Raw genomic sequence first — 13,308 nt, 5'->3', positions numbered from 1 at the left:
CTAATTTTAAGATTTTATTTTATTTTGTAAATGCAGTGTATTATTTATTTCAAATAAAATAATATAAAATATAAAAATAAAATTCAAATAATTAGAATGAAAATCTAAAATATAAAATTCAAATATATTGAAGAACAACAGCACAGCGTTGAATAATCAGTCTTTTTTCCTCAGATCCTGACCTTCTGGTGTTTCGAGGAGTGCATCCCGCCATAAGAGCCCAGTTTTTGGAGGAAGTATATATTTAATATTTATACATATTCAGTGTCATCGAGACAGATTCAAACATTTTGATGAATTTTATTAATTTTTCCGTTGACTTTTTTTGGACGCAACAACATTTATTTTACCTAATACTAGCTCCGGTCCTTAATATAAGACCCTGTTTGACTTTTATGTTGATCATAAATATAAGACCCCAATCCACTTTGTCTCTCATATTTACTCAATTTTTTTCAAGATAGTCCTTCTAAAAATTATAGTTCTAGTTAATACACTTGATTAGTAAAGATATTTTAGGAAAGACAATACCTATTAGGACAAATAACTAACTCAACTTACTTTCCTTAATTTCCTCAAATTAGTCAACTGACTCTTATAATTAGGACCGAAAGTAGTATTTGAAGATAAGCTAGTTTGTCTTGTAACTTGATATCGGTGGATGATGCTACTTTAAACTGGCTACTTGTATTTGGGAAAAAAATCCAAACATGAAGTGATTTGCCCCTTAAGTTAAGGATTTGAACTCTGTTCCTATCCGAGAGTTTAAATTGTCAAAGCTTGTTTGGAATATAATCAAACAAGTTACGATGGCAAGTGATATTATTTCAAGACGAGATAATCAATCCAACCGAAAAACTGATTTATCATGAAAGTGGAGTAAACGTTACGACCAATCCTTCTGTTGAAAATACATAATAGTGTAATACTACCTCCGGTCCTAATTCTAAGAACTGGTTGACAAATTTGAGGAGATTAAGGAAAGAAATTAAATTAATTATTTGTAATGGATAGATGTTATCTTTCTTAAAGTATCCTTACTAATCAAGCATATTGATTAGAATTATTATTATTAGAAAGATTATCTTGAAAAAAAATTCATCAATATGATAGACAGAATGGATTAGGATTTTATATTTAGAACCAAAATAGAAATCAAATAAGGTCTATATTAAAGAAGGAGGTAGTATCATATTATTATTACATTAATTAATTGACTTAGGTCGCCGGATATTAGGACGGTGGCCATCACGCACTTCCACAGGATTTTATAAGATATCTTTTCTATCAGTGAAGAGATGCATACCCTCCCTTAAGGAAAACAGATTCTTTCATATTATCCAACTAATTTTAAGATTTTATTTTGTTTTGTATATGCAGTGTATTATTTATTTCAAATAAAATAATATAAAAATAAAAAATAAAATTCAAATAATTAGAATGAAAATCTAAAATATAAAATTCAAGTATATTGAAGAACAACAGCACAGCGTTGAATAATCAGTCTTTTTTCCTCAGATCCGACCTTCTGTGTACATGACTTTTTTTTTGGCTGTGTTTACATAAATTATTGGATGGAATGGGCGAATCGCCTTGCCCTCGCCTCTCCCCACTGGCAACTGGCAAGTCTTTTGTGCCACAAAATTCTTTTATTTTCGCCCGTGATAAAATTTATTCAATTTAGTATTTCCCCTTTAATAATAATTGATTCACCAAATTGGTTTCACCCTAATCGGTTAAAAATTTGATACTCGTCTAACTTTTAGATCAGGTATCAGGTGATTTTATTAAGAAAAATCACCAACGTAATGACGATAATGGAGTTATAACAGACAATAGGCATTAGCTCCGCAATTCACTGGTTATTCGTCCCTACTCTTCGAAGTTTGAACATATAATAAATCTAGAAGTGCCGTCTTAGACGTCCCTGTCTCGTTTCTTCTAAATCAATTCGGACGGCCCGCCCACTCAATAAAAGCCAGAAGATGCCCCAGCCAAAAAGCGGCCAACAGGACAGTAATTAATCAACCATTTGATTTCATTATTATTTTTGTTAAAGCTAACCACCTGTCTTAAGTAATATAACAGTCCTTGCAGAGCTACACAGATTACCTTTTGCTTATAAACTATACCTTGCCAGTTAGACTCAGAAAAGCATCAATTGATTAGCACCCTTTTCCCTTTTTCAGCTCATGAAAAGAAGAAAAATTGATGTCAATTTAAGAATCTCATTGTACTAATTTACAAGGAAAAAACTCGATGCTTTCTTAACAAAGCCATGTACTTTGAATCCCTCTGTCAAGGGTACAAGAAAATACCATCTTAAGAAACTTATTCCCGCTCATCAAGTGATATCTTACTTCTCACTTGTCCTCACATGAGTGCTCCTTGTTCAGTTTTTACCATGTCCCCTTTCTTATTTGTTACTCTGAAAGCCTAGTGAATCGTTAGAAACAAAGAAACAAATTTTATTGGAGAGCAAGGTGAAAGCCCAGTGAATGATATAGCTTGCCCTGACTAATATTCCACCAATTAGCTTAGCCTGCCTGAGCAATTTTCACTCCACCGACCTTAGCATCCTGTCCGTCATCTTGAGAGCAAGGTGATTGGCCTAGTATAGTTTCATCTTCTTTCTCCGCTTTTGAGCTATCTGCTTCATCACAAGATGATTCATCCTGGCAACCATTTTCAGAAGCTGGTGATTCTGGCTGCAGTGTCTCAGCCATCACCGACTGCAGTACAGTTGGTGATGAACAACCAGAGTCAGCAAAATCAGATATCTTCTTGTCATCTTCTCTCAGCCTCAGTGCATAAGCTTCATAGTTGAATCCAGCCGGATTTTTCCCACCAAAACGGGATTCCAATTTGTCCATGTCAAACACTTCTTCCATTATCTTGCGACTCTTTGGGTTCTCAGGGTAGACGAACCTCACTTTTCTATATGTTTTAGGCTCAAGAAAAGGTTTCACCATCTGTCCCAGACATAAGGCAAACATATGAAACATTAAAAACACACATAACTCACAATAAAGAGTAGCAGAAAGAAAGACCAAGCATAAAATTTCACCCCCGAGGTGGGGATATCAACATCTGAAGCTCTGCTTTATGGCAAAGCTCATTTGCCAGCAATTTTTGCTATTGTCTACAATTTTTCCAGTTCGAATTAAAAACATAGATGCATATACTATCCACTTTGGTCTCAATCTTCAGTTCTTGGTTTCTAAGAGCGTTGCACTCCACAATGGACAAGGCAATGATACTCATTTACACAATGGAAATTAATGAAAATTTGGCAGCAAAATTCATCGGCTAACTGCAGGCAGCTGCACCAGCAATTACATAACTTTAAGATGGTGTCAACCAAGTTTTAAATGAGATCATTTCCACTGTAGAATATAGTTATGCCTTGCTTATATTAAAATCATATAGCAGCAGTGCACAGCCAAGTCAATAATATCCTGTCACGTAGAATATGTATCATCTCATCTTTATAGTTGTGCACATTGCACAGCACATGACGTTCTTGTAAACACTGATGAACAGCGTCAGACACAAATTCTATTCACTCTCTCAAGAGCAAAATGAATAAGAAAGAAAAAATATTGATGATGGCAGGTGTGAACTCGTGTGCCCGTGAAAGTATAGTTCTAGGATTCAAGAAGAACAAAATACATCAGCAGCTTGCAGGCGAATTTGCTAATCAAAAAATGTCTTCTAGACAATGATAAAAGAAAGCGAGATGTTATGAGGCTTATGAAAGCATACCGTCCAAAAGGACTCAAATAATTTTGGTGGGTTGTATAGGATTGCCAGGCCCAATCTCTCAGGGTAATGATTCTGCAGGAGTTGAGCAGTCTCCTTAGTAACCTTTAATGATACGCTTGATTTGCTCCACCCTTGAAAATCAACAAGCCAAATCATCTGTTCTTGATCAGAATTTAGATTTAATATGGCATTCTCCATACAGTAGACCAAGTACTTGATCTGCTCTACTGCGGAACTTGTACTCTGACAAGGAAAAAAGGGTCGGTCACAATTGAGGAAATGAAACATTAATTGTATTAACAGTGAATCCAAAAACCACTTCCCAAAAAAAAAAAAAAACAATGACATCCAAAATAAAAATAGTCAGTTACCACCATAAAAAACGAAGGAAAAGTCCAGTAAAGTTTCCACTGTTGAGTTTTTGTAAAATTTGGAGAGAGAAGAAAGAAAAAAAAGGGTAAGATAATCATACACATTCCTACTCCTCATATAGTGCTCTCCAAACTTCACAAGAACGTTATAAGAAAGGACACTATAGAATCGTTATGCCCAAAAATAAATAGAGGCCACTGACTTTTGTGAATTCTCATACAGCCATATCGACTACCTGAACACCTGCTCTCATCACAAGAACAATCCTCCCTTGCTTATCCAAGAAGTCAGCTCTATACAGCCTGCCAGTCTTAGCTTCGCAAGATACATCATCCTAATTGCACAGATAGAAATTAGTTTTTCAGTTGCACATATATGCCATAGAACGTAACTTACCACAATATTTTAGAATCTCAACCATAAAGTGCAGTCTTATCTACAACTGGATTTTAAAAAAATAAAGGAAAAATTAAGCTCATCAAAAGCGAGCCACAAAGAGAGATCTGGCCCGATAGAACCTCCTAATTTATATGGCTTCCAACGCTTAAAAGAGCTGATGACACGTGCCATCTTGTTTAAGTATCACCCATCTTCCAGCTTAAAAGCTTCTCACACGCGTTTGTTAAGTCAATGTTCAAGGTCTATGATTTTGTTTTCTAGTTCTATGAATCGTTCGGTATTCCAATGAACCGCAAAGACAGTGAAACTTCTGTCTTCTTCTTCTTCTTTTTTTGGGGGGTGGGGTGGCTGTTGGGGTCTTGTATTCTTTTATTAGGCGAGTTATATGCATCCGAGTCGACAAAATTTCTAACACAGTATTTGTATTACAACGCATTCAGAGAACAGCCACATTTCATACTCTTCAGGATTGACTTGCAATCATTTCAAACAAAGAAATGAAATAGAATTTATGATTATGCTTACCCATCGAATCTTCTCTGGCCTGTATTCCACCCTCCATTTTAAAGTTTCTTTCATCATTTTTGCAGTTTTTTGGCGTTCCAGTTTCGTGCTCTGAGAGAAACCGCAGTATCGATGCATCCGAAAACAATGCTGGGAACTGATCAGTAATTGGACCAATAATCTTTCTGATTTCGCCAATCTGAAGGGGGAAATGAATTAGCCTAGAACAAAATATTCCCCTAAAATGCTATATCAAGTTATCGATCTAGTTGAACATCTTAGTTGATCTTTAGCTAGCAAGGAGTTTTCCTCCTCACCCAAATTCAAGAAAGATACCCAACTGCGTCACCATGGTCAACGTTGTAATTTGGCAGGTGGGAGATTTAAAAAGAATGAATTAATTTCCTTATAAGCAAATGGATAAATGAAGAATGTTCGATAGAAAGACGGAAAGAAAATATATATCCGTAAAAGTAAAATTTATTCCTTTATGATATAAAAAGAAGCCAAATATTATCAAATGGGCTAACCTTGGCCTGCTGCTCTACAGGAGACAACGCTTTTTCTGTTGCACCTCCTTTCAGTTTCAGGGATGCCATATTTTCAGATCCCTATCAAACTAACACAGCCTGAATCCACCAGACCAGCAAAAAGTCTCAGTCCCAGATGCTTAGGGCAAGTACATGAATCCTTTAACTGATCAATTTACATTTGCATATTTAATTTCTTTATGCAGTGAACGTCACAGGTAAGGAGAATAGGAGAAGAAATAAAGAAATGATAGAGAAGGAGGTGATTCCATTACCAAAGATGTTTAAAGAAAAACCACCCAAAAAAAAAAAAAAATGAAGCATGCTGAAAGACATTCATGTTTTCCCCAACTAATGCTTGCTTTATAGACTGCTTCAACTTGAACGGCATATCAGAGCTAAATTTGAACCCAAAACTGCCATGTTCGTCATTTTGTCAAAGCAGGGTAAAAATGACTGATTACACTCACACAAAAAATATTTTTGGACGTTTGATTTCAAATCAGCCCCTCCCAATTTCACCATTAAGTCATATATTATTGCAGCTTTCCCCCCTCCTTTAGATTATTGCATCCCACAAACATTGCAATAACAAAAAGTCATGTGGCCTACCAGGCTACCCCGCATTGCGTACCACAAGTCAAGTAGCAAACGCACCCAGCCCCAGAAAGCATGAACTAAGAGTGCCAATTGTTTTCCCCAGTCACCTCATCTCTCTTCAACTAAACAAATTTAAAGGGCTCTACCAATGGTCCCAAGAACAATCAACTATACTTTAGGTCTCATGTTTGATCCGTGTCTTTAAAAAAATGTGACTGAGTGAGATTGCCGAAGAGATAGCAAGATTTCATACAGACAAAAAGCCCTGTAAATGGCTTTTAGGTCATGTTTGATGAATAGACACGGATTTATGAGGCATGGATGAGATCAAGAAATCAACAAAAATACACGAATTTACACGGAGTGATCACTCACTGCAACCAGATAATCATATCAACCATAAATGTAAACACTGATACAACCATACAAACAGTTCATGAGCAATTGAGCATCAGTTCTTCAGACCTCGAAAAATCAAATGACCCCATGCAATTCATTAACTCGTCCCTAGAGAGATATACTCATTCCGCTCCACAAATTGTGAAAACCAGGGTCATTACTGCACGCATGTCGCGGGGCGACGAGTTGGAAGTCCAACCAACCAACCACTCGCTTCACAGGTTTCTCCGGGAGACCCCAAGCTAACACAGGCCGTAGTAACAAGTGAACAGGACGAAAAGAAAAGCCAAACGAGAGAGAGAGAGAGAGAGAGAGTGGTAAGTACCGGAATTGACAAAATCGCCCAAAAGAATTGTCAGGACGAAGCGATTATAATGGTAAAGATGAGGCACAGAAAATTCTTACCTATTGCAGAGAATCAGACGGACATACACCTTGGCAAATACGTCGGTAAAGCGCGAAAATAAAGCAAAAATGTGTTGCCTCTTGCCTGATATGATATGTTTCTTCGAAGGTCCGAAACCGAATGAGGGAACGAGAAGGCCGAAACTAGCCGTTAGATCAACATCACGTTTCGTGACAAGTCACCACGTGGCAAGTGTTCAGGCCTGGACTGACGTACATATGTCACAGAGGAACGGCCCAGCGGGATTGATCTTGACCGGGAATAGCAGGTGGCTGGCTGCCCTTTGCAATCGCGCCACGTGCGTGATCCGGAGTAGTGACAATACCAACGCGAATGTTTACGATCCCATATGTTTCTTCGTCACTTCCCGCAATACACATATAGATGTGCCACGTCATCAAAGCTTCCCGTATTTTTGCTTTTGGCCGTTTTCTTACAAAAATTCTGCTGCCACAATGCCGATCACCCGGTATTCTCTTCCATCCAATTCTAGACAGTAGACACAGTGGCTCAGTGATTGGAAGAGCAGTTTATAAAAAAAATTAGCTTATAAAAAATAAAGTTGATAAAAATTAAATTGGATAAGCTGAATTGTATTTGGATTGGAGTTTAAAAAAGTTAGTTTATAAAAGTGAGATTGGTAAAAGCTTGTTTGGATTATAGTTGTGTAAAAGTAAGTTTGACTGAAAAATTACAAAATGGTATAGAGTTTTATTAAATAATGAAACATGATAAAAATTGATTTCAAACAATACAATAAAATTAAATAAATTAATATGAAGAAATAAAATTTAATGCGTGGATTAAATTTAAAATTTTTAAAAAATCATAAAAAATATTTGAAATATAAAGTGAAACATTAAAAAAAAAAAGAATTGAGAAATATAATGAAGAAGTAAAATTTAATGAGTGAATTAAAATTGAAAACTTTAGAGAAATCATAAAAAATATTTTAAATATAAAGTGAAACATAATAAAAAAAATAAATTGACATAAGACAATGAATTTAAATTAATTTAATATGAATAAGTGAAACTGACTAAGTGAATTAAATTTTTTTTTCTCAGGTATATAAAGTGAAAAAAAACGAAAGTGATGCTCGTGAGAGTGGGAGGAAAAAAGGATCTGACATTGCAAAACGGCTCTTCTTAATTTTCTTTTTCCCGCCAAAAGCTCTTCTGATTTAAGTCATAAGCTCCTTCTTGCAGCTTATGGCAATTGGGTGTTCAGATAAGCTTTTTTAACATAAGCCCAATTGGTTTTAAGCTCTGCCAAACAGGTCTGATTTGCGACCCAGCTTATTTTAAAATTTAAGCTCATTTTAAATTGTTTTTGGGTTAGCAAACACTGACCCAACACAGACCCATAAACTAGTTTTAACCGGCTTATTGGCACTGAAAATATTAGTTGCCTCTCTTGAAACTGACCCAAAAAAAAAATCATTTTCACTCTTAATTGAAGAGCTACTCCCTCTAGTTTATAATATAAGAAATTAAAAATTTTTCTCAATATCAAGAGATAAAAGTTTAACTGGATCCTTATATTTAACAGAAGGCAGAAGTTAAAAAATTACATTAATTATTTTGACAACATTTTATATTTTGGACTGTAATTTTCGTCCAACCAACATCTCATATTATGGACTGGAGGGGAGTACTTAACTATGAGTGAGTTAAAGAAATTTGTTTGGTTAGTTATTTGTGACAATTATAAGTTAAAATTTCCCTAAAATGTCCAATCATGATTGTTATTGATAAAAATTCATTTATTATGTGTAATCAATAAAAATAGTTTAGAAGTGAGGAGAGAGAATAAATTGAAATATTATATTTAACTAATAAAATTCTTTTAGTTCTTAGATTAATTACAGCAAATATATATGTGTGTGTGTGTGTAAAAGAAGTTGAATATTGCGTTTTAGATCGAACGAGAACTGTAAAGAACCAAGGGGGGTCATCCTGCTGCAGTGGTGTAGTGGCTATCACGTCAGTCTTACACACTGAACCAAAGGGAGTGAGCAGAATTAACTGTGACATGCGTGATATGGGTCTATGTCATGATATGTGATAAACAAACATAACCACCATTTCGGAGTTATGACGCTGGAAGAGTTGCTCTACTCCCTCTGTCAGGTTCTCTGCATTAATTATTTTGAGCAATTTTACATTATATATGAGGGAATTATATAAAATGAGATTTTATATAGTAAAGCATGAAAGAATCCTTTTTAAGGTGATCGCCAGCGAGCTCTTGAACAATCATGAAAAAGCGGCAGACAACAACTCACAAAGAGATAAGGTATAAATTGTTGAACCTTACAAGTAGCACTGCTTATAGGCATGATGAATGTAGTTTGTGCTTATTGGTCTCCGGTAAGAGCAGCAATATGGGCAGTCAGCGGATCGTGGGTTGACCCGTGATGGATTGGATTTTTATGATTGGGGTTATAAATAGATTGCTTGAAGATGGGTTGGATGAAATCCGTTGAGATGGGTTGGTAGGCTGCTCATTAACCTGTCAATAATTATTTACTTAAATTTTTTTGTTTTTTTTCTTATTCAATGTCTTGAAAAATATAATGATACTTTTGTTTTTCTTAAAATATTTGATCGGAAGCACCAAATAAATTATAATGTATTTTTTAGATAGAATAAATATAAAATAATAATTTAAAAAATTTAAATATAAAAAAAATAAATGTCAATTAGGCGGGGTTGGTGGACTAACCAGTGGTAGGTTGTGGGCCTGGTGGTAAGAGTTAAAAAGATTTGTTTACTGATAGGCTAGCCAAATCAATCCACCAGTTTTTGTGAATTAGCAGGTTGGACCCGTAAGTACAACTCATATTAGTAGCTCTGTGCTCAGATTTGAAGCCAAGGTAGGTTTTTTTATTATTGAGATAAGTGAATTCTTATAGATTCATCCTCCAAAAGAATCGGACATGATAATTTTCATCATCCGACTTTGGGTCTATGAAGAAGAAATGGGTTTTGCCTTTTTGGCAAAGTCACGCTGCATCAAAGCTATTTTAAATTATTTATAAATGTCATATTATATATCAGTAAATACAAGATACTAATGATGCAGCGCATGCCTGTCTTCGTATTGTTTCTATGCGGTGTCAAGCATGCAGGTTGTCACATGGCTGATGTGAAATTTCAGTGCTATTTTTCATTTGTTTATCTTTGGCGTGGTTGTATTAGAATTTAGAACTCATCTCGACACCTTAAACGATACAAATGTCATGAGATATTAGGTTGCCTCAATTTCTTGTAACAGTGTCATCTATTGGATCCAAGTTTGCAAGTCCATTCATGTGATATGATGCAGTTTCAACAAAATATGTGCGCCACAACTAAATGTTCATGCAATGCAGAGAAATGGTTGGTGTAACTTGTAATTTCAGACCTGAGATGTCTCGGGTTTATTAGCAACAACCTGGGACTCCATTTAAATGCAGATCTGCTTTAATTTGTATAATGCTGTGTCTCTTTTCTGTTCTTATTATGTTAGCTTTTTAGTTATCTTTGGTGCACGTATGTTCTGCTTCCCCCCCCCCATACCGTGATGGGTACTGAATGTGACTAACTAATCTTTTTATGTAATTTTTTATATGAATTTAAATAAAATTGACTTTAAAAAAAAACAAAATACTAGTAACATTTATATTCCAAAATAAATTGATTAAATGGTTTCTGAAAAAGAGTTATCTCTTTTCTCATCGGGAGATTGAGGGCTTGTTTGGATTGACTTATAAGTAGCTTTTCAAACGTGATTTACGGAATACGAGATAAGTATGTGAGGAGAGTTTTGTCTCGGTTTACGTGAACTTGCTTAAAAGCCCGTTTTGAACAGAGCTCCAAAAAAGCCCTGACAGTGAGAAATTAATGTCTATAAATATAACCTTTTAGAGAAAAAACTGATTTTTTTTTAACAGAATCAAATTCACAATTATTTATTTTTAAGAGACTCAAGGTTTTACTCTTGAGTCATTTGTAAATTTTTATGGCGTGAGTGTTATTTTTGTTGCCAGTTTTTAGAAATAAATAATTTCTAAGTTTAGTTTTTATACTTTTTTTTTGTCAATTTCCTATTTATTTAAAACTGTACAAATTTAAATCGTGCTCGGCAAAATCCATAACATAAGTGAGGTGCCATTGGATGCCTTTCTCTCCACTCACGGCCTCGCCGAATGTCAACCGTCAAAGCGCTAGTGGGTTGGTGGGAGAAATTAGGTGTCGTCGGTCCTTTCTTCCTCCCACCCGCCACTATCTGCGAGAACCCGGGAATTCTCGTATCTTCTTCTCCATTGTGAGCTTCGATTCCGATATCCCATGTATCCCGTGCCCAAACACTCCTTCGCACATAGTGACCTTAAGCTTTAGCTATTCGACAAATGGGTGTGCACTCGACAGTAATGGAGGCGATAACGTGGTACACAGGCCTATCCCCCACGGCCTTCTTCACCATTCTGGTTATGATGTTATGGTCTACCGAATAGTCTGCGGAATGTTTGTTTCTCCTGAAGACTACAATAGGCCTCCTACCATTACCGCTCCAAACAATCTTGGGTTGGATGGCCTGAACGTCGACGCTCCTGAGGCGGTTCAATTGGGAGAGATGACTGAGCAGGAATTGCGAATCTTTAATGGCTCCGACCCCAGTAAACCAATCTTAGTGTCAATCAGAGGCCAGATCTACGATGTCTCTGCCGGCAGGTACTCCAATTTTCCCTTTTCTTCCCCAACTTGAAAGTTTGACTCTAGTTTTAACGGTGACTGTCTGATAACTGGAGGAAAGTTTTATGAACATAACTCAAGAGTATATTCGCGATGGCTTATAAGCTACAAATTGAGCATGCTTCAAATATTAAACCAGGGTGGCTTTATGGGTTGTCGATAACTGTATAATTCATTGATTTCGTTGCTGTTTGTCTGGTGGATGGGAAAATGAATGAAAATGCGTGAAATTTTATACGGGCAACGGGTGTATTTGTGGTGGGCAAAAGCCAACGAATTGAAAGGTTAGAATTTTATGCGTACGTTTGGCGTATGCTAGTTTGACTGTCAAGCAATTGCTCTCATTTTCTTCTATATATTGCGCCTCCTTGGGATTTAGACTTGGCCCCATGCTTGCGCCTCTTCAGGATAGCGGATAAATCTTTAATTTGATATGTCTGTTCAACTGATTCTGTCTTGAACTATTGTATGCTCGACAAAAAGAAAATGGACACCAAGATACGAGTTTAATTATAGCTAAATATTGTGTCACAAAATACAGAAAAGAGCAAGCTCATAGTCTTGTCCGTTAGTCCGTAAGTCATATGTTCTACGGGGAGGATGATATCGTTGAATCTTTGAAATGATGTTAAACCATGTCATCTGCTATCTGCATATATGACCTGAGTTTGCACTAAGATGACGTTATGGCATTCTTTTTCTTCTTTCCGTCATTATACACACGCTTTGGAATATTTTGATTAATGCTATCATTCTGTCCTTGTGTGTGACTTTTGAATCAAATTAGTCGATGCTGTAGTGCTTCTAGATTCATTTGAAGATGCTACCAGATCATATTGTATGAACATTATTTTTTGCATGGTCACATGCAGGAATTTTATGGTCCTGGTGGACCGTATGCTATGTTTGCCGGAAAAGAATGCAGCAGAGCCCTTGCCCTCCTTTCTTTTAAACCTGAGGATATCAATGGGAATCTTGAAGGTCTGAGTGAGGAAGAACTTGTAATTTTGGAGGACTGGGAGTATAAATTCATTGAAAAAATATGTGAAGGTTGGTCAGCTTGTTCCTGAACAAAGCACCCAGCAAAATGAGTGCCGGGGAGAAATCAAAGACAAACCTGCTGATGAATGCAAGTGAGCAGAATAAAAACCATCTCGACATGATGGGGCTTCCATTCAGTTCATTCAGCTGACTCTTGTAGAACGTGACTGGTGCCTTTTGTATAGCTTTTGTTGGGTAAATGACGGAAGGATTATTGTTTTTTTGGAGACTGGGTGTTGGCTTTGAACTGAGATATATTAAATCCATTCATGTAGATCCCACTCATTATATTATTTCTCTGCACTGCAAAGTCTTCTACAGGAATTGGGAGAATCAATTTCTGGATGTAAATTCTCGTAAAAACTTAACTATAAGTGGATTTAGATTCCTTGTGCCCATGGTGGGAGGAAGCTATGCAGTATGCACAGACAGAGCAGGGAGATGATCATAGACGGGATTGGGCTCATTGTGGGCTGTGGCATGTGAGATAATGAATAAGTGTCTATGAAAGCAGTGGGGCAAAGAAAAATGTAACTGAAAAAGGAGGTATCGT

At 36.2% G+C, this 13,308-nt stretch overlaps 1 pseudogene; it reads right to left on the bottom strand.

Moving 5' to 3' along the window:
• Positions 1–2,188: 2,188 nt before the first annotated feature.
• On the bottom strand, positions 2,189–7,049 carry LOC114724617 (phosphatidylinositol transfer protein 3-like; annotated as a pseudogene).
• Between the last annotated feature and the right edge of the window lie 6,259 nt (positions 7,050–13,308).

Source organism: Neltuma alba, unplaced genomic scaffold, assembly GCF_004799145.2.
Source record: "Neltuma alba isolate B1F8T4 unplaced genomic scaffold, ASM479914v2 tig00012194_pilon, whole genome shotgun sequence".
NCBI lineage: Eukaryota > Viridiplantae > Streptophyta > Magnoliopsida > Fabales > Fabaceae > Neltuma > Neltuma alba.
The sequence above is the reverse complement of the archived record's forward strand: the minus strand, read 5'-3'. Positions and strand labels throughout refer to the sequence as shown.